The following is a 22,139-nucleotide window of genomic DNA, read 5'->3' as shown; positions in this document are numbered from 1 at the left end:
GAAGGTTGACTGTTCTCCAAGTTGTTATCATGTTATGGTGTTTGATACTGCTAAACATAACAAAGCTTTATAAAACGACAATTTTCGTTTAGTAATACAGTTAATTGAACATTTATGAATGTACCTATCATATGCATTAATAATTAATGGTTGTTATAAACATAATATAATTATAGGTTATGTTATTTCATATTGCTGAACACGATAGAGCCTTATAAAATATAAGAATGTTTGTGTATTAAGGCAAGAAATTGAAAGAAATACATATAAATGTACCTAACATATCTATTAATATTAATAAGAATGGATATTTTATTTGCACAATTTGTCACTCGTATATTTCAAACAGAAAAGAAATAACTGAACTTGGATCATCTAACTTAATCGGAGAAATTTCTTCAGTCAAAGTTGACTTTAGTTTGAGACAAATTAATCTCAGATTAGACTTTATACAACACAAAATTCCAAGTTCAGCTGAAACAAGGATCAATTTAACCTCTGATCTAAGATTAAATGGTTTATACAATCGGGCTTAAGTAGACATATTCTCTTTAAGTTTACTAAGGCCCAATTGTATAAAACTCCCTGACTAAAGATCAACTTTGATCGAAGATCGAAAAGTAAACCGAGTTCAGACACTTCTTCTATTGTATAAAACTTTTCTGCGATCAAATTACCTTGGTTCAAATGCAATCTAAGTTCACGTGAAAAGGATTTGGCAACATCGCATAAACAGGTGAAATACGTGATGCGCGGACCATGTTATACAGGTTTGTTCAGTGTTGCCAATCTAGCGATTTTAACTCTTTTTCAACAACAATTTCTTTTAACTTTTAGATTGCTTAAATAGGGATTTAGTGATCTTTTTAGCACCCCATAGTGACAAAATTTAATCTTTCTTTGTTGATAATGAGAAATCTAGCGACTTTACAACTACTTTTTCACGACTTTCCGTATTACACTCTGTTGGAGACACTGTTTTTTTTTTGCAATGTAAATAATGGCGGACAATAAGAAGAAGGTTGACTGTTCTCCAAGTTGTTATCATGTTATGGTGCTTGATACTGCTAAACATAATAAAGCTTTATAAAACGACAATTTTCGTTTAGTAATACAGTTAATAGACATTTATGAATGTACCTATCATATCCATTAATAATTAATGGTTGTTATAAACATAATATAATTATAGGTTATGTTATTTGATATTGCTGAACACGATAGAGCCTTATAAAATATAAGAATGTTTGTGTATTAAGGCAAGAAATTGAAAGAAATGTATATATAAATGTACCTAACATATCTATTAATATTAATAAGAATGGATATTTTATTTGCACAATCTATCACTCGTATAGTTCAAACAGAAAAGAAATAACTGAACTTGGATCATCTAACTTAATCGGAGAAATTTCTTCAGTCAAAGTTGACTTTAGTTTGAGACAAATTAATCTCAGATTAGACTTTATACAACACAAAATTCCAAGTTCAGCTAAAACAAGGATCAATTTAACCTCTGATCTAAGATTAAATGGTTTATACAATCGGGCCTAAGTAGCTTGGTTCAACCTTTCTGTTGAGAGGAGGGATTACCTACGGAGACTACCTGGCGCCTACGCTACTATCCTAGAATGAGTACAAATACCAACTTAAGAACGAGAAAAACTGTACAGCATATCGGAAAAGAGTTTTGCGAGCCAGTGCACCCACTTTTATATTTATTTGTAACAGGCGCAGCGAAGTCTATGTTAGTCATATTACATGAGAAATGTTATTGTTTAAGGGTACTGGGACGTGACTAGTGCCTATTTTAGCTCTTGAACTAGCAAATAACATATAGGCTCTACTGAAGCATTCCTATGTCACAGGTTTATGAAATTTATACCATGCATTAAACAATGTTTATATTATCTTTTCATGAAAAATTAAATCACTTATCTCCAATAGAATATTTATAGGATGTCCCCAAATAAAGTAATTAGAAAATAAATTATTATGCATGGTTCATCAGTTAGGTACACATATCTCATAGAATTTTAGTCAGACCTCTCTAATTTTTTGTGGTATAATAAGAACATATCAAATGACAAAATGAATGCACTACTTTCTTGACTAAACATCACATGTGTACAAAATTTAAAAAAATTATTAACATAATTTTTTTCCAAAATTTTCCTTAGATTTGAATTTTTAAAAATTCAATGATGAAGTTTAAAAGAAAACCACTCCATTCATTTTAAAGAGTTAATTAATATGTACCTGCCACAAAAATTTCATGACTATCTTCATTGGTTTATGAGATAAGTGTACCTAAGTTTTTAAAAATTAAGGTTACGGGAAAATGCAAAAAACTGAAAACGTGTATTTTGTACTTCACTCAGCAATCTAGATCATTCCAGCCCCATATTCATCCTCTTCCTGTGTTTCTTGGTCCTCTCTCCTTCTTTTGGCATCCTCTTTCTTGTTCTGGCCTCTTTAGTCATTTGCAAAGCAAACGTTTCACCATCTTCGAAGCGCTTCTTGTCAATGGCGTAAAGTGCAGTTTTTGTATTTGAGCCCACTTCAATGCCCAAACTCGCCAACACATTTAGTCTACTTACACAACCATAATTAAAACAGATGACTGCATCTAATACACCCAGTTTTAAGGTTTTTAAACCCACAAAAACTGTTTTTGGGATGCGCTCCCATATACAATGATTAAAGCTTTCATTAGGGTTTTGTGTATTCCCATGTAAGTATTTTTTCAATAGCTCCTGGTTGCTGAGGTCCCTAAAGATGGGTTTTATTTCATCCATCACAGCTGGAGGCAGTAAATGCTGATGGGAATACTTATTTCCAGTGACTGAAGCTTTATTGTACCCACACCAGTAGTCTTCATCCGTACCTGGAGGACATAACGTGTGATATGGCTCCTCATCTGTGCTATACTTGTGGAAGTATATTGCCCATACTGCTCTTCTCATTTTTTCTACATCTTTTCCAGCATTCCTCCTTATGGCCAGTCCATAATAGGTTTGCAACTGATCTATTGCACTATCTGTTAGCCGCCCTCTCCCTGTTAGCGGTTTACCATCACAACATTTTTTTTCCTTTCATGTCTTTACATAATTTTCTTAGTCTTGTTCCCATTCTCTTTTGCACATGTCCACAGCACTCCAGCTTACTTACTTCCACATTCCCATAAACATTTAATTCTTCAACTTTTTTATATCCCTTTGAGTCCCCATCTCCTAAGTAATTCACATACCTGACCTGATATAAATTCTCAGACCTCTGAAAAATTTTTACTACTCCATCGCTCTCCATCCCACCACTGAAGCCATCATAATTTTTCGTGCAAACATGTCCAAGCTGGTCTGATTTACAATTATGGCAGAATTTTGTCAAACATTCGACATCAATTACTTTCCCATTTTCTAGTGAAGTTGCAGTGATGACACCATTGAGGGAAGTGTGGCCTCGCTTCTGCCAGGACCCATCGAAAGCAGCAGTTATGTCCCTACTGTTTTCATTTAGAGCCACTGCTTCTTCTATAGCATTTGTCGTAGATTTTTTTGCTACTTCTTCCAGACATTTCAACAGTTGGAAAGTGCAGAAATTAAATTTGGCAGTTGGTGGTGGGAGATCCATTATACCACACAGAGTTTGTGCTGGCTTCCTGCCTCTGCCAATACTTCTCATTCCATATACAAATCTTAAATTTACTTCATAACATTTTGTTTTCCCTACCTTATTGGATGTCATACTCGAAGCAGACTCTTTACACTTATTACAAACAACAGACAGTTTAGTTGCAAGCCCTCGCCTACTATTTTTATTTTCTGTAAGTTCAACACAGTCGACGCCACTACAATACTTACACTGTACAGTTTTCTTCACTAAATTAAACAATAATTGAATGTCCACAATGATAAAACCCTTTGAATATCCCTCATCACTAAAATAAAAGTTGTCATCACACTCTGGTTTTATGTGAGACAATTTTCTTGCAGAAGCTGAATGCACTTCTCTACAGCAGCTAGGCTCTGACAGGTTATGCTCACTTATATTATGTTTGCTTTTACTTACATTACCATTAAACACGGGTTTTCTTTTGCCAAACTTCTTTAATCTGCCCATTTTTACTACACACACACACACACTAATAATGCTGAATAACACTGGTGCAAATAACACCACAAAGATTCTTTTTGCAACAAAATTTACACGAGGTTATTCAAAACAAAACAGGAGTGCTTTCCACTGGGCTGTGTTAATGCTCTTTGCAGTTTCAGAGTATCCAGAAGCACCAACAACAGCAAAGAAATTTACCCGGTCAAAATATTCCATTAAATAGCCCAGAATTTATAACATATTTAATAAGTTGAATTGGGCATTTTAAAAAGGGGCGTGCAACTACGACGCCATTTTTAAATTCCCTATTTTTAGGGCATTTAAACCCAGAAACCCCTACAATATATATATTTTTGGACAGAGAATTTATTCAAGAATTCGAAAACAATGAAAACAAAAAATGATATTTTTGGCCGATTTTCACGTCCTACTACCCTTAATAATTATTCAATTATGGATTGGATATCAAAGGCTCATTGCTCACTATTTCGTTGTCTGTACGGTACGCGCACGCAGGCGCATTGCGCTATTGTTGGTCAACTTATTAATCATAAATCCTCATCGGCTTTCGATCTGCAGTCGTGTCGTCTGTATGCGCAATCTCATTTGGGGTTCAGGACTTTTTATATACAGCTAAACTACGGGATAAATAAAAATTGCATGTATGCGTCTGCCCTAGTTTCTTTCATTTATTTAAGAATTTATCAATACGTTATTAAATTTAATACATAAAAATTACACAAATTTCAGATCATACACTCACAAACACAAAATCAAGGGAATTGATACATTAGGCTTATTTGAACCCAAGTATTTAACGATACTGCTTTCAAAGCTCTCTTCCAGGAGAGTAACAGAATATTTGTATATGTACAATAAGAAAATGATTTACAGTTATTACAATTTATAATTTTACAAAGTAAATCTGAATATTATAATATATATTAAATTCTAACTACTGCCTGCTGGATCGCATGCTATGGCTGCATAAGCTGCCTGCCCATTCCTCTTTGAGTTTCGTTTGGACAATTGTTGTCCAGTTTCGACGCTAGAGTGCAGCAAGTAACTGCTGTTAGTTTGGTTGTGCTAAGTGTGCAGAGGGAATTATAATTATCAATTTGAAAGTTTACAAGTAATTACAGTATTTGTAAGTGATTGTTTGTTAATTATATGACTCTTTCTTTAAACTATATTGGAATTAGAAATACTCGAGTTAAAATACATTTCATTTTGTTTCTTACGCTTCCTGAACAAAATTTAGGAGATATAAAACTTGGTTTCTAAACAGAATAATATTAATTGTAATATATGTACAATGGTGTATTGTTATGTCCCTTTCTGCAAAGCGAAGATAGGAAATTTGGAATTCAGAGGAACAATATTTCATTAATTTTCATGTAGTAGTGAGCTGCGGGATAAGTGGTTCAATGTTAGGGGAGACCCGGGCAAAACGAATAACCCGGGCAAAGAGAATAATGCCTATTTCTTAAAAAAAAACGCCAACAGGTAGCGTTTTCTGCTATGTTGGGGAAGAATCCCAACCAGATTATGCTGCTGGAACTGACCTGTCGTCATTCTAGCTAGTAAGAGAAGAAGCCAGCGTGTGTTTGAAGAAAATTGACTGTTTTCTTAAAATATTTCAAGGTACGAGAAACATATGTAGAACATATAGTACTGCAGAAACTGTTTGTTATGTGATAGTAATATATAGGCGATAGAATTAGTTCTAAAATGCCGTATTTACGAAGAAGATTATTGACGTTTATGTTTGTATAACCTTAAATGAAAAGCGAAGTGGCGTCTGCGGGCAAAGTGAATAGGACAAAGTGGATAACTTATCCGCTTTGCCCTGCCACCTTTATTTGACTATATAAATGTTAGGTGTATTTTTGTATGTATTTGTGTATTGTAATAAAGCGTGTTAGATCATTTTACATAGTGGAGGCATTAAGTCACACTAATTAAATTATAAATCAGCAACTCTGATCTTAATTTTTACTTAAAGAGGTCTTAATATGTTTTCAGATAGTTTAATGTTTCAAGAGGAAGACGGAGCAAGCCAAATGGACTGAAGAAGCCATGAAGAAAGTACTTTAAGAAATAAAATCTTCCAATTAGTGGTTCTGCTATCTGGCCATAAAACCATAATGTGTTTGTTGATGAAGATTTTGCTCCAGATCAACTTACAGATCGCCCACTTGAGACAGAAATTAGCAAACCGACAGCTGGCTCAGATTTAACAAATTCTGCGGTGCCAGCTTCTTCAGCGGCTGAAGAAACAGTTAATGCTCACTCAAGATCAACCACATTTGTGATGTCGGCAACTTCAGAGATTGACGAAATATTCAATAAATCAATTGCACTCAGATTTAATTTTAGTTCCGGTTACACCAAAGCACTCAACATCGTCATCAGGAGAACCCAAGTCAGTTCTTTTGATTTAGACCAGTGCCAAAAGTGAATGCTCGAAAGATACGAGTTAAACGAAAATATATCAGCGCTCTGAAGTTCTTACATCTATACCGATTAAAAACGTTGAAAGAGAAGTAGCTTATGGGCAGGAGGAAAATCAGAAGAAATCCAAGTCTTCAGTGCCAGTGAAACGTCGACTTGTTCAAATTTATATTTTGTACTAATCTACCGTGCTGTAAAGGGCTGTAATAACATTTCTTATCGTCTGATATGCATAATTAACATCGTGTTTATGTGTTGATTAAATTTTATTATCAGTGAATAGAAATTAAATAGAATGGTGAAAATGTTCTAGAGATATTCACTTTGCCCGGGTTAATTATTCGCTTTGCCCGTGTACCCGGGTAAAGCGAATAATTAACTATATTTTCTTTCTCAAATCATATCACTCTCCGTAGGTACGAGAAACGAATTGCTGTTTTGTAGATATGTGGACAACATGTATCACTACCAAAGTCATGAATTTTTTTTATTTCGGGAGCACCAAAATATAGCCTGTGGCATTGTTTATTCTTAGCTTATCCGCTTTGCCCGGGTTTCCCCTACATTAAGAGAAAGTGATAAAAGAGGAAGTAAGTGGATTTCTTCTGATCGATCATGTGTGTGTAGTTTACTCTCCAAAAAAGAAGTTTTAAAGAAGATACGAAATATAGGAAACTGAAAAATGGGTCGATACCAAATATATTTCCTGCATATCTTTCATACAAGGAACCTGATAATAAGAGAAGAGAAAAGCCAGAGGCTCGAGCTCAGCATCCTCCGAAAAGAACAAAATCTCAAGATTGACGGCACAATGTCAGAAGGACACTGAAGCTGAACATCGTGAGGAAGCCATAGAAGCCGGAAATGCAAAAGTCAAGGCAGATATTAACGTAGATTCCAGACATATTGGTGTGCAAATAGATACTCTAAGATTGAATGAACTGAAAAACCAGAAATAATAAATAAAAATCTTCGAGCAAGAGTGTAGACACTGGAAAAAAAAAAAAAAAGTCGTGGAAATAGAGAAGATACTCTAAAAGGCGAAGGAAGAACATAATAGCTTTATTGAGAGCAAGTCAGTAGATAATAAAGAAATCACCAAATGATGGTGACAAAATGGCTGCAAATATGATCGGCCAAATTAGAAATTTTCAAAAGAAACCTCCAAAATGGTCTGAGCAAACTGTGTGGTACAGATTGTGTTTCGCGAATATCGTTTCCCAAAGGCTATGACTTTGGAATAAATTTGAAGTTAATACAAGCACCGTCGCGCAGCACATTAGAGACATACATGGGCTCAACTGAATCGGGCATTCTTGTTTATACTTTAAACAGAGAGTTAAGACTGGAGCTACAACATTTAATGAAGTGGAGGAAGTAGTCTCTCTTTATTATGTGATGAGATATTAACAAAAGAACGCTTACTTTCTAATAAAGAATGAAACATTTTTTTTCGGTTTAGTCGAAGCTGAAGGAGCTTATAAAATAATAATAATAAAATAATAATTTATTTTAGCTGGCAGAGTTAAGGCCGTAAAGCCTTCTCTTCCACTCACCCTGCAAACAATATACATACATATGCTCATTACACAGCGAATTTATAAAATAAAGCCATCTGCCCTGCAATAACGGTGACACAAGGATCCAGAAAACAAATACGTTTATAAAAGTTTACAATGACACAATGAAAATACATACAATAAATTTCAAAAGAAAATTAAATTTAATCGTATTACTTGAAATAGAGACGAAATTGCAAAACTTGAATTTAGTCCTTTAGAATTTCTCTAAGGATTTTCCTAACATTGTAAAATGTGAAACCCTTTGATTTTAAAACTTTATAGGTGTATTTGTTATCACGAACTCCAGAAAGAAGTCCATGTACTTACGAACGATTAGTCATGATATTATACTGCATAATAAAATGAGGAATGTAAGATTCATAGAAGATGCTCTTTCCATCATCATTAAGTTTGGCTATTGTACATCTCTTTGAAACTTGATAGTTGGGTCTCGTATTGTTCCTGTGTTATTTTTTCTATCAATAACAATGTCTCCTCGTCTTGTTGAATCATCTTCCGAGATACAATGCACTTCTTCATGGACTTCTAATCATTGTTGCCTTAGGATGTCAGCAAGCATTGTCCTTACCTTGTGATGGCGGTTGTTCCTCAGTAACTCTGTCTTTCGGGAGAAAAAGTATTGCATTTTCGTCACGGCCTGGGTGGCGGTAAAGAGTTGTGTTGAATGCTCTACCTGGGACAGACCGTACTGCAGAAAGGCTGTTCACCACATTAATATATTCAAATGATGACAGGCCTTTTTTATCGAATATCAAGGGATTTGTCTTAGGACATTCCGCATAAAAACTGTCTCCTTTATCCTTATGCGGCAGTTGGCACCATGAAGAATAATGATCTCTTCCTTAGGATTTATCTCAGTTGCTGTCCTTTCTTTGAGTTCGGAAATTCATTTTCAGAGGTATTATAATTTGTTAAAGCATGTTGTCTTTCTTTGTTAGATACCTGACAAAATTGAAATAGATGTCATGTATACGTACAATTTGAGTGCATATATTAAAATGTTGAATGCTAGCTTCCCACTCCGCTCGAATGATACCGAACCCTCGAAGTTTTCAAGAAGCGTAGATCATGACATGAGGGGTGTCATCAGGAAGCATCATTATTTCCTTCACAGCACTTCTTATAAGTATATTAGAATCTCTTAAAAATGTTTCTGAGGTATGTGTAAGAGGGGAGCATTGTAGGGGATAGACGAGGTTTGGCCATATAAATTCGTTGATAATTTTTATCTCTTGTTCTGCCTTAAGTAATTGTGATTGTGTCAAAGAACGCAGATCTGAAGCCAGAGATGAAAATACTTTCCTTTTAGCAAAGTAGATTTCATCATTAAAGTCTACATCTAAATATCGGATTTGCTGTTTCTTATTTTGAAGTGATGAAATAGCTGAACCCTATGGAGAGACAAATTGTCCATTGGATAAGAAGCCTTTTCGTAGAATAATGCATTTGCTTTTATCAGAATTAATTTGAAGACCAATATTGGCAAGACTGCTTACAGCTTGGTTCACTAATGAGGTGGCATGTTTTTTTTTTTTTTTTTCAGAATAACGTATTAATGCCAAGTCATCCCCAAATGCGAGGGCAGATAAATTAGAAAGTTCTTCAGATAGGCTGTATCCATATGCTTTTGAGATATCAGGATCTGGTAGATTTTGAAGACATCATCTAAGGTTAAATTGAACAATATGGGAGACAAAGGAGAAATTTGAGGAACTCCACAACGCATAATGATTGGTTTTGTATTCTTAAAATCCGCCTCTACCTGGATGATGTTTTCAATTAATAAAGTTTGTAATATGTGGTCATGTCCTTTTAAAATCAAAGGCTTTTGACGCATCTAAGAAAACAATAGTGCAATTTTTTCTGTTTTGTTTGGTTGATTTAAGGCATCCATTTATTATAGAAGAATTTATAAGGGTTCCAGGAATAGGTATGAACCCGATTGGAATGGGTTTAGACTGATGATAGCTCGTAATTTAGAATCAATCATTCGTTCAAAAATTCTTCTAATTACTGAAAAAATACTGATAGGTCGCCACTCCCTAATGTTATTTGCATCACTTCTTTTTAATTAAGTGTTGTTGGTGCCATATTCAGTTGCTTAAGTGTGTAATAAAATTTCAGAATGACATTGGATAGCAAAGTAAGAAATTTTGCAGTTTTGAGATGACTCAAAACTTGAACTGTAACTTTGTCAGGACCAGGAGCTGTGACGACTTTAATTCCAAAGAGTGCTTTATGAACTTCATTTTCGCTAATTATAATATCTTCAGAAAAGTCATGATGAGAAGGATTCTCAAAAAGGAAGAAGGTGGATTATTTTCTTTGCTAATAGTTTTAGTGAAATGTTGCGTTATGGAAGAAAGTGAAATTTTGCATAACTGCTTACTTGATTCTGTCAAGATTTTTCGGGCAACTTGGCGTTTATGATTGTATAAATTGCACTCGTATTAAGCGACCTCAAACTCATATTTTACTTTATTTTATTCCCACCCCCGTTGTCTCTTTATTGTCCTTTCTGGATTACAAGAAAATTTATAAGTATGCGACCTTTTATTTTTATTAGATTTACGGTAGTTAAAGTATCGAATTGCAGGGTGAACAGGTCCTGGCAGTTCCGCTATTTGATTAACAGAAAATGTTTCTTTCGAGATCATCTTTAGTTCCATCTAATAGTGTGTCAGATATATTTGGTTTCCATTATTGCAATGTAAATTCAGTAGTGCTATCTTGTTGTTGGTAATTATTAATGGAGGTTGCAGAGGTGTTATGGTTAACATTATCATTAGCTAATTACGAATTTACACGTTTTTTTACAAGCTGGACATTCAAAACACACTATTGACTCATTATCATCCTGATATGTATTTTTCATGAACAAAATTTTATTAAACTGCAGATATGTATTTTGTGATTGTTATATCTGTCTTCATGCAGAATTTAACATTAAAGATTCGGTCTATTACTGAAGATGAAAGGAACGCGAAGAAAATTATTATTTTACCATGATGCCTCCAACACTATCAATGATTCACAAGACACAGTCTTACAAGTTTTATATATTATATGAATTAAAGAGTAAAATACTATGAACTATTAATTCAACAATGAAATACAAACTGTGTAGCTGAATTAAACTGAAATACATAGAATGTTAATATATTTCAAATAATGTTAGATAATAGGAAGAGATTATTATAAGACAATTGTAAAAATACAGCGCTATCAGGATGCATGTCTAAAAAAAGTAGTTACCATATAGTCAGTGACCGTTTTGTCAGTATAATTAGAGTGAATTTGTAAGAAGGTTACCCTTTAAGCTATTTTTTTAAATGTTTATTGAATAGGAGCAGTTTTTGCTATTATAGTAGGATTTATTCAATGATATCCACTATTTACAGGCCTAATCTTGCAGCCCCTAATACTTTGTGACAAGGAATTCCATTGTCGCAAGGTGGATACTGTAAAAGATGATGAATAACAGTATGTTCTCTGAAGAGGTATACTTAGCGCGCCACAGATAAGTGATCTAGCATTTACGTCGTGGTTAGAGTTTAGATAAGAGAAACGAGACGAAAGGTTTATAAATAAGAAATAGGAATAAATCCTATCTTAGCCAACGAACTTCTGTGTTTGGTTAGTCATGGATTATCTACCCAGTATACAATTCCGGCAGCATTCTTCATGGTAAGAAATTTGCAAGGAAATAATCTGCTCGTATTGGTTCAGCAAGTGTTGAAAGCTGTAGAAGACTGTGGATTTCATGTGCTTCGACTTATAACTGATAACCATGGAACTAATACTGCTTTGTTTAAGGGTTTATGTGGCGGAGATATAAAGCCTTGAGTACACACATGTAATTTGCAACGTCACTTACATTGAAGTTTACATTAGTATTACATAAATTTTTTTATTAGAATTGTATATTTGAAATTATTAATAGTATATAACTTAGACAGATTATTTTGCGTATGTATTAACTTTGTGAATTATTATTATTATTATTATTATTATTATTATTATTATTATTATTATTATTATTATTATAAACTTATATAAGGATGACGAAACAGCACAAGTTCACTTATGTATGTTTTTCCTATTGAGATCTTAATTAAGCTACTTTCTTGACATTTTAAGTATAACTTATCTGTCATTCATGGTATTACAGTAACATGAAGTGGAAAGGAGTAGAATGCAATATCTTACAAAACACATTGAAATATATAGCTATTATTGGAGAGAAATTCGTTTCGGCACTGGGAATCGAACCCAGTACCTCTCAACTTTACGCGCTGAGCACTCTTTCCATCTGAGCTATGTCGAGATCCGACTCACGGTGCCGCCCCAACTCTCCTCCTTTGTAATATCAATGGCCTACTACCTGCATTTTAGACACAGGCCATTTCATTTGTGTGTGTGTGTGTGTGTGTGTTTTTTTTTTACAGTTAGCTTCAAAACCCAACCCGAAGTTTCTAGGAAATTCTAGTTCTGACAAAGCTCTTTAGGAAATTCTAGTTTTCACTTACGTAATTCAGTTACATCTAGATATAACTATGGCTCTTTAGAAAAATTCTAGTTTTGATTAATAGATCTAGAAATAACTATTGTTATTAGTAAAAACCCGTTGTAACGATTTTAGAGCGCTAAATCCATCAAAACTTGAGGAAGTTCTAGTTTTCACTTACGTAATTTAGTTACATCTAGAAATAACTTATTAACAAAAAGACTTTAGGAAATTAGTACTTCCACAAGAACATTATTATTACTATTGTCATTGTTGTTGTTGAAAAACAAAATAATTTTATTACACAAAGAGTTATGTAATGGGAGGCTTAAACATTACTATTTTTGTTGTTGAATTACGAATAATTATGATACAGAACTCAATTTTATTAGTTTTGTCTCACAAATCACTTGTTGCGACAGTGCATGCTATTGTGAAATTTAGAGTTGCAGAGAATTTTATTTTTCACGTACAAGCACCACTTCAGAACACAATTTTTTCCAGCACAACGGGCGAACGACCTAATCCTTGCAAATCAAGATTTCAGGTATAACTCCCTGTAAAGTTGATTTGAATAATTTCGAGGGAAAAATTGTTCCGGGGCCGGGTATCGAACCCGGGACCTTTGGTTTGGTACGTTAAACCAAAGGTACCGGGTTCGATACCCGGCCCCGGAACAATTTTTCCCTCGAAATTATTCGACCTAATCCTTGTCCGCTTCCGACGGTTTCTTTCCTTGCTGTAGTCCTCAGCGAAATTTCTGCATCTGGCACCTGTTCTCGTGTCAAGAAAATTTGTGGATCTACATCAAATTCGGTTCTGAAAGAAAGAAAGTGTCATGTACTGGGTGTTGATGAAATTAACTACACTATCAGTTTTTAAAATTTAATGAACCTACCTGGAATATAAATAGTTTAATCAATGTTCCAATCTTTCTTCTTCCAATTCTGTACAAGTCGTCGTCATTCCGCTCAAGCACGACTCCTATGAGGTTTCTTTTCTCTGTCGACATCCGGAATGCGCATTATGAAGTTAACTCCTATACCAACTGGAAGATGCGTGGCACTTTACTTGAAATCGTTACAACGGCTTTAACAGTCACTCATTTCTAAGTTTAACTTAATTATATTGGTCAAAACTAGGATTTCATAAAGAGCCATAGTTATTTCTAAATGTAACTGAATTATGTAAGCGAAAACTAGAATTTCCTAAAGAGCTTTGTCAGAAGTAGAATTTTCTAGAAATTTCGGGTTTTGGGGGATTTCACGTTCTGCCTGTAACATATATATTCATATATGAGGCCTCACCGTCCTCATTGAATAATCAAGAATATATATCGTCGTTCCAATGGTAAAGTTGCGAAACTGCAAAATCACAACTTTACAGTATGGGCAAAAAACACTTTTAATTGCATATTAAAAATCAGGTTTTATAGCTATTCAGTTAAAATCAACGCAAGGCAAACTATTTTTTCGACCTCTTTATAATGATATCACTTAGTGTAACCAATTATGAGAGCTAACGCCCTAAAAATCAGATTCGAAACTTTACTAATGTGATAGACGATACCTGTACATGTATTAGTAAATTTGCGAATCTGTTTTAAGACTGTTGTGTTTATTATAACTATGAAAAACATAAAAGGCTTTAATTCCAATGCATATTTTACTTAAAATTAGTGACCTATAATAATAATAATAATAATAATAATAATAATAGCTTTACTCTTAACCAAAACAGTAACACAATACTATTACAAGTGCAAAAAATATTTTTATGTGGTATGAAAATGTCTTAAGCTATAGTGGAAAACACGATCACTCGTCACTGTCAGATTCTTCTAACGCATCAGGTACAGGTCAGACATAACGGGCATCAGACGATGATGGGTTCAATCTGCTGGAGTATGAATGTACAAACTGTGATGATTGTGGACGGCCCCTTCTCGTCACAAGTGCCAATTCTTGAAACTCCTGAGCTGTGTAGTCAGTTTTTATGAAGACTGTATCTTTTTTCTCCTTTCGATACTGTAGCCAAACTGCATCACGGAAATTCACTTTTTCTCTTGCATTTGAAGAATTACGCCACTGGAAATATTCTTTGGTGCTACTGAAGTCTTCAAAGTCGCCATGCACAAGGGTTGACACTTCGTAAGGTACCGGTAGTGGATTTGCGCGAGCTGTTCTCATCACTTGCTCCCATCCATCTGGAGTATAAATAGGGATAGCTTTTGACTTCTGTTCAATTTTTGAATGATTGGAGTCACATTCCATTTGGCTGTGGCCAGGTTAAAAAATGCATGGTCAGTAAGCTGAATGGTTGAATGATTTCTTAGAACATGGAGACACATGCTAGCAAAAGTGGCATTTTTCTGCTGTCCAGCATAGCTATCAGACATCATCCTAACATGTTGTATTCCACGTTTAGCCATCAAGTATTTGTAAATGCAAGTGGAGGTTTCTATACTTCTCCGTTTTCCCTCTGTCTCACCCCAAGTAAAACAGTTCACGTCTTGATTCCCAAGATTGTATATGGTGAGATTGTAGACGGCAAGTTTTCTCACATGGAAAAATGGTCCAGCTGCTCCTTTGGGAGTGTTGAGAACCGCTTGTAAATCAAAGTTGAATGAAATTACTTTAGAATCATTTTTGGCAGCTTCCTCGTCTTCGTTCCTGTGTACACGAGCAGCTTCTTTGCGTTCCAAATGCTTCAAGTAAGGTGTTTCGTCATAATTTTGGCCTGTCTCAGATACAATTTCTTTGTGTGCGACACATCGCTTGCATAGGTCTTTCTTTGGCTTATGGAAACGCAGCTTGTATTCTCGAAACATTTGCCGGTCATTTTCCGTTCCAACTGGTTTATTTCGAGCTTCGTCACATTTTGATTTGTACATGCTGTACATAGTTGATGCGTTGAGCGAAAAATCTAGATACTTGTATTCTGATGCCTTGCGACAGTAATGTGACTCCATGGATGGGAAGGACAGAATATGAGTTCTAACGAAATGTTCATCATCATTCTTAAGTTTTTGAGGAGGTGGCTTTCTCCCTTTTTTATCATTTTGCAGAACCCCTGATGGTGAAAGTTTGTTGAATGCACATCTTATAAGACCTTCAGTTGTATTCAATGTTGCCAGAAAAAAATTTCTACAAACAGCTTTATTTTCGCCATTGCAATTAAAAGTATAAACTTTAGTGCTCTTCCTCCTTGAGGGTCCAACAGTAGTCTTTCTTGCTGTCGTATTAAGTCTAACGTTTTTCAAAACAAACTGACGCTGTTTTTCCAGGTTTTCTATCTCACGGAATTCTTCGTAAATCTGCTCTCTTTTCTCTTGCGTAATAATAGTAGAGCATTGGTGATTAGAACGGTTTAAACAAGGAGGATGCTTCATTGGTCTAGCAGGTACCGTTTTTCCCTCCGACGTTAAATATCCTTCCCTCTTGAGTCTCTTCATTCGCTGTGCATTTCGTTTCCACTTACTGGGGTCAGAAATTTGCTTTCTCTTTGCTGGTGAATGTTGAGATGCTGCTGAAGGTGTATTTCCGTTGAGAGTTCTTGCATTGTTGCAATTGCCAGCTCTGGAGGGTTGATCTGTAAGGACATCATTTTCATGCACGCTGGTTGAAAAGACACAAATTGGTTTGAAGAGACTGGATATCTGCCATATCACATTTGTCTGAGTCCGAAGTTTCAAGTGACAATGGTATATAATCATCACAGCTATCACCGCTAAAATCACTGGGTTCCTTGGCCGTTTCCTTAATGGCTCTATTGGCTAAAGTTCTAGCATAACGAGACCTTGCTGGAATACCCTTTTCTTCACTCGCCATAACATACTCCTCTGTATACTCACTTTCAGGATTTTTATTTAAAACTTCAAAAGCTAGCTTTAAAAACCTGCGGCCACGACTATCAGAAGATTCCTTGGGATTCATAGTCGTAGGCCTAACTGTTCACCTACAACAGAAACGGGAACAACAAAAGGTTGCTTTAAGAACTAACAATAATACAACATAGCTACATGATTAAATTACCGGGCTGAACATAATGAATACTCGAGATGATATCACATAGTAACGAATCACATCATAAAACTTCATCTGTCGGATAATTCAACAGCTGATACAAGTGCGCCGAGGTACAATTTACTACCGTAACACAACATAAAATTCGGTAACTCTTAAAATACCAGTCTTATTATTAGCATTCACAGCTACCGCGGCGATACACAATTTCGAATGACAATGGCATAAAAATTAATAATGCAATTGTTGCCTATGAAGTCACGAATCAAAATAATTAAACATATCTTAGAGAATGTACTGATCGATTTCATTCTAGAAAATACGATATTACATTACCTAAGATAGTTTGAAAGATATGGGTTCCTTATGTATTTACTTTCTGTCTCACAGAACAACAATTAATACAAATAGATTTCTTGCTCTAATTAGTGCAAAAGATGTGAACTGGATGCCTTCCCTAATTAGACAAAAGTACTATCGTGTTACACACTACTATTAACTTGCTTGAATTAAAATGTATCCTAATAATAATACGTTCACAAATTTACTGTGGTCAGTCTTCGTAATAATCCGGCGAAAGCTTCTATGGTAAAGATGCGAAACTGACTATTCGCAAATTTACCATGGTTGAAGTTCCTTGTTCTCACAGTTTCATAAAACTGTTATTAGTGATTCCAGGAACAGTTATTTTTATACACTTACAAAAATTTACCAAAGTGTGCTCTGATTAGTAACAACGAAAACAACGCTAAAATTCAAATTTCTCCAAAAATGCAGATTCGCAACTTTACCATTGGAACGACGATTTGTAAATGCCTATTATTGGAGAAAAATTCGTTCCGTCACCGGGAAGCTAACCAGGGGCGGTTATTCAGGTGAAGTAGGTGAAGTGTGACTTCATGTATTTACGTATAAAACAAAATTTTATCTCATATTAAGAATTAATTCCAGTTATTACCGATACCCTATTTCTAAAATAAAAAAGAAATGTTTTCTTTTCAGTCGTTATAAACAGTGTTTAGTTGTATAAATAGTACCTGTAACCGTCCGCTGAATAGAATAATGTCAACTGTTACGAGCGCCTAGCAGTGACTATTGGAACTTACAATACTGTAGAGGTGAAATTATTTGGGCTCCTATTCTCATACAGCACTTGGTTTCCATGGTAACGTGACGTCACGCACTAAAGAAAGATTGTATGAGTGAAATGCGTTTCTGAGTCTTTCAGTTACGGAGAACTGTCAGACTTCTTGTAGGCGGAGTAACCAGTTTGCAGATCTAACGGTACTAATAATAGAGAAGAGGTGAAGCTGGTCTCCAAGGCCGGGGGCTATTGTTTAAGGGCTGTGAAATTTTACAGTATGTACTACCTGACTCGAGAATAGTATCCCCATTTCTTGTGTCCTTGCATCCACCCCTGCATTGATAAATTAGCTGGCTCTATGTTATTTTATCAGGAATACACCCCACATACATTCGCAAAGTTTAAACCGCCGCGTGTACTATTTTTTCTCATGAGCTCATGATCTTGCCAGTTTTGTTCCAACGCTTGTATTTGAAAGTTTAACGCGCGCGTAATGTACGCACGTAGTTTAATATTGTGTACGTATATATTAACTTATTATTTAATGTATTTAGAATATATTAGTGATAAGCAGGGAAAGGATTTATATGTAAATACATATTTACTTATAAAGCTAATATAATTTATATTTTGCATTATCTTTATGTTTCACAATGTGTAGGGTTGAAAAATCCTACTTTTATTTTCCATATTTTTCCAGATTTTAGAGTTTAGTACATATTTTCGTTAATTTCCATATATTTTCCATATTTCATATAAAACAGTCCATATTATATTAGGTTTAACAATAAAACAAAACAAAATTCCATTAACTTTTAAAAATACATTTCAACAATAGAGATTTAAACACATGTTCAGTAATCCCTTTAACATCAGAGTTATTTGAAAATTAGCAGTCCTATCAACAATGGGAAAGTAAGTTACAAAACTGTATTAATTTAATTTAAAATTTTTAACAGACTTCAGTTGTGCAGCTCAACAGTTAAATGCCAGTCAGAGTACACATAGGTTCAGTTTTGTAAATCATACTATAAAGACGGTAAATATGCCAAAAGTACGTCATTCAGTCAATTTAAAATCAAAACTAACAAGTTACATTTCAGAATTTAAAGAAGATGGTTTATCAACTGACAATAAAATATTATTTTGTAATTTGTGTCAGTGTGCAGTATCATCTACACAAAAGTTCCTGGTGCAACAACACATTACAACTAGTAAACATCAGGCCAACAAACAACTAAATTCCAAGCAGAGACAATTGTTTTTAACACAACCAACAACATCGAATGTAAGATCTGAGTTTAACATCGACCTGTGCCGTTCTCTCATCTCTGCTGATATTCCTCTCTACAAACTAAAGAATAAGGTCTTCAGGGAATTCCTTGAAAAATATACTCAACATACAATCCCGGATGAGTCAACACTTAGGAAGACGTATGCTCCATCCATCTACGATGAGACAATACAGAAGATAAGAGATGAAATTAAAGATAGTTCAATTTGGGTTTCCATTGATGAGACTCCCGACAAAGAAGGTAGACTTGTTGGTAATGTAGTTATCGGTTTGTTAAGTGAACAATATTCTGAACGAATTCTTTTACATTGTGATGTTCTAGAAAAGTGCAATAACAAAACTATAGTTAAACTGTTCAACGAAGCTATGGGTATCCTGTGGCCAAAGGGTATTATGTACGATAATGTGTTATTCTTTATTAGCGATGCTGCCCCTTATATGGTCAAAGCTGGACAAGCATTATCTGTTGTATATCCTAAATTGACTCATTTTACTTGTGTGGCGCATGCATTTCATCGTGTGGCAGAAGTGGTCAGAGACAATTTCCCTAAAGTAGATTTGTTGATTTCATCAGTGAAAAAAGTATTTCTCAAAGCTCCCAGTAGAGTTAACGTGTTGAAAGAAATGTACCCTGAAATTCCATTGCCACCAAAGCCAATTTTAACTAGATGGGGTACATGGCTAGAAGCAGTTGAATATTATGCCGAACATATAGACTCTATTAACAATGTTCTCCTTGCATTGGACTCTGAAGATGCAGTCTCAATTGATACTGCGAAAACAGTTACCTGTGACATAAGTGTGAAGAATGACTTAGCTCACATTCAGCATACATTTTCATGCATCATAAAAACGCTCAAAAGTCTCCAAAATAGGCACCTTTCACTATCTGAAAGTTTTGAAATTATAAATAGTACTGTGGAACAACTGAATCGTGGTAGAGGTAAAGTTGCAGATGCAGTAAGAGCTAAGGTGGACACTGTACTTTCAAAAAACCCTGGATATGAAGAACTACAAAAGGTTGTTGCTGTGATGAGTGGTGAATCAACAGTGAAGATTAACTTGGACTTATCCCCAGCAGACATTGTGAAATTGAATTATGTACCAGTTACTTCTTGTGACGTCGAACGCTCTTTTAGTCAATATAAATCTATCCTCAGAGACAATAGAAGAAGATTCACTTTTCAGCACTTGAAAGAAATGTTTGTAACCTATTGTTATGGTAACAGACAATAAAAATTGTGTTTTGTTGAAACTACATTGGAAGATAAGGTACGTCCATTATATTTTTTGTTTAGTTTGATTAAAATGTACCAATATTTAACGTACATAGTCATTTTTTTATAATTTTAAGTCCATATTTAATTCCATATTTTGGTAAAAATCCATATTTAATTCCATATTTTGGTAAAAATAACTACATATATATTTACATATTTCATATATTTTTAGTCCATATAAATCCGTTCCCTGGTGATAAGTGTACATACATATGTATTAACCCTACACCATAGTGTATATTATATGTTTAATCACTATAGTGCTATTATACAAATACTTAGGTACAAGTACATAGAAAATGTTGATTAAAGAGTACGAAATATGTATCCCGAAAATGACACGGTTTGTAATTTATTAGAAATGTCGTTTTGTAGACTTAAATATGAGGATAAAAAAGATGTTTTAAATTCTGGACGACCTACGTTCCATTTGTTATTTGTTTTAAAATGTGCTAAGAAAATACAGAAGTTGTATAAAATAACTTTAAAAAATTCTTCCGATGAAAGAAGCTTTTCTGTTTGAAAAGATTGAAAATTTCACTCGGAATGCTACCTGACAGGAGATATTTCATTATTAGCCCATAGCTTTGCATAGAGATATACTGTCCACCCTCAGTTAAACTGAGACATTTTATGAAGACATCATCGACAGGTTTGCTGCTTTAAAATGTAGGAGGATTGACTTGGCATGCAAGAAATTGGGTGAGTCCTGAAATAAATTAATTTTTCTGTTTGCATGTGTTCTAGAACTATTAAAACTGTACGCAGTTTACGAATTGTAGGCCTACTCATATATTGGTAAAACTGTTCATGCATTTGTGTATATGAACAGTACTTCACCTATTTTTTTTACGGCGAGCCGCTACTGAAGCTAACCCAGGATTCTACATAGCTCAGATGGAATGAGCGGTCACCGCGCAAAGCTGAGAGATCCTGGATTCGATTTCCGGTGCCGGAACGAATTTTTCTCCAATAGTAATTAGGCTATCTACAGTAGCTACATGTTGACTACATATAGTTTTGATTATTCAAAGAGAACAGAACGGCGAAGCTTTCATATATATGTATATATAATTAAGACTTAATGTTTCCAAAGATATGCGGTAAACTATCTATTTACAGTATTTTACTCAGAATTTCTTTTCTTGTGGGAGGGGAAATTATGTTACTTTTAAAATGAGCAGAAAATTTATCGTATTCGAATATACCTTTTCATATGAGAAAGTTATTTTCTGGGAATACTGGAAATTAATAAAACAGTATAACTTAGATAAGAAGAAACTGCTATTTTACAAGCAGGAAGTTCCCACTATATTGTTGCTTATTCGAAACGTGATTTCCAGTAATCTCTTACTTGTTAGCTCGGTTACAGGAACCATATATTTCTTCGTAAATATGTTTAAACTTGGAGTATTTTATAAAAGTTTCAGACATTATTTTTATTACGTTAATTGATTTTAATAATAATTTTAGTAAACGCCTAAAACCAATCATACTTGTATACTGTAATTATATTTATATTATAGAAAACCGTTCACTAGAACTTGTGTTTGAATATAGTATCGCGTAGTCTTAAGTTTATTATTAATATTATTACATATTAAGCACTGCGGAAGGATGCAGACAACCTGGGCCATCGTCTCCTTAAGCCCTTGTCTCTTCTGATACTTAAGGACGTTGTAACTATAGTTATTTTAGAGTACTTTACTTAATAGACTGATAATGTTAATGGCGGTGTGCACTACCTGCAATCTAGCGTCAAAATAACTTTTTTCATTACACGCACACATAAGCGT

The sequence above is a fragment of the Periplaneta americana genome, chromosome 11, assembly GCF_040183065.1.
Source record: "Periplaneta americana isolate PAMFEO1 chromosome 11, P.americana_PAMFEO1_priV1, whole genome shotgun sequence".
NCBI classification, from domain to species: Eukaryota; Metazoa; Arthropoda; class Insecta; order Blattodea; family Blattidae; genus Periplaneta; species Periplaneta americana.
Note: the sequence above shows the minus strand (reverse complement) of the source record.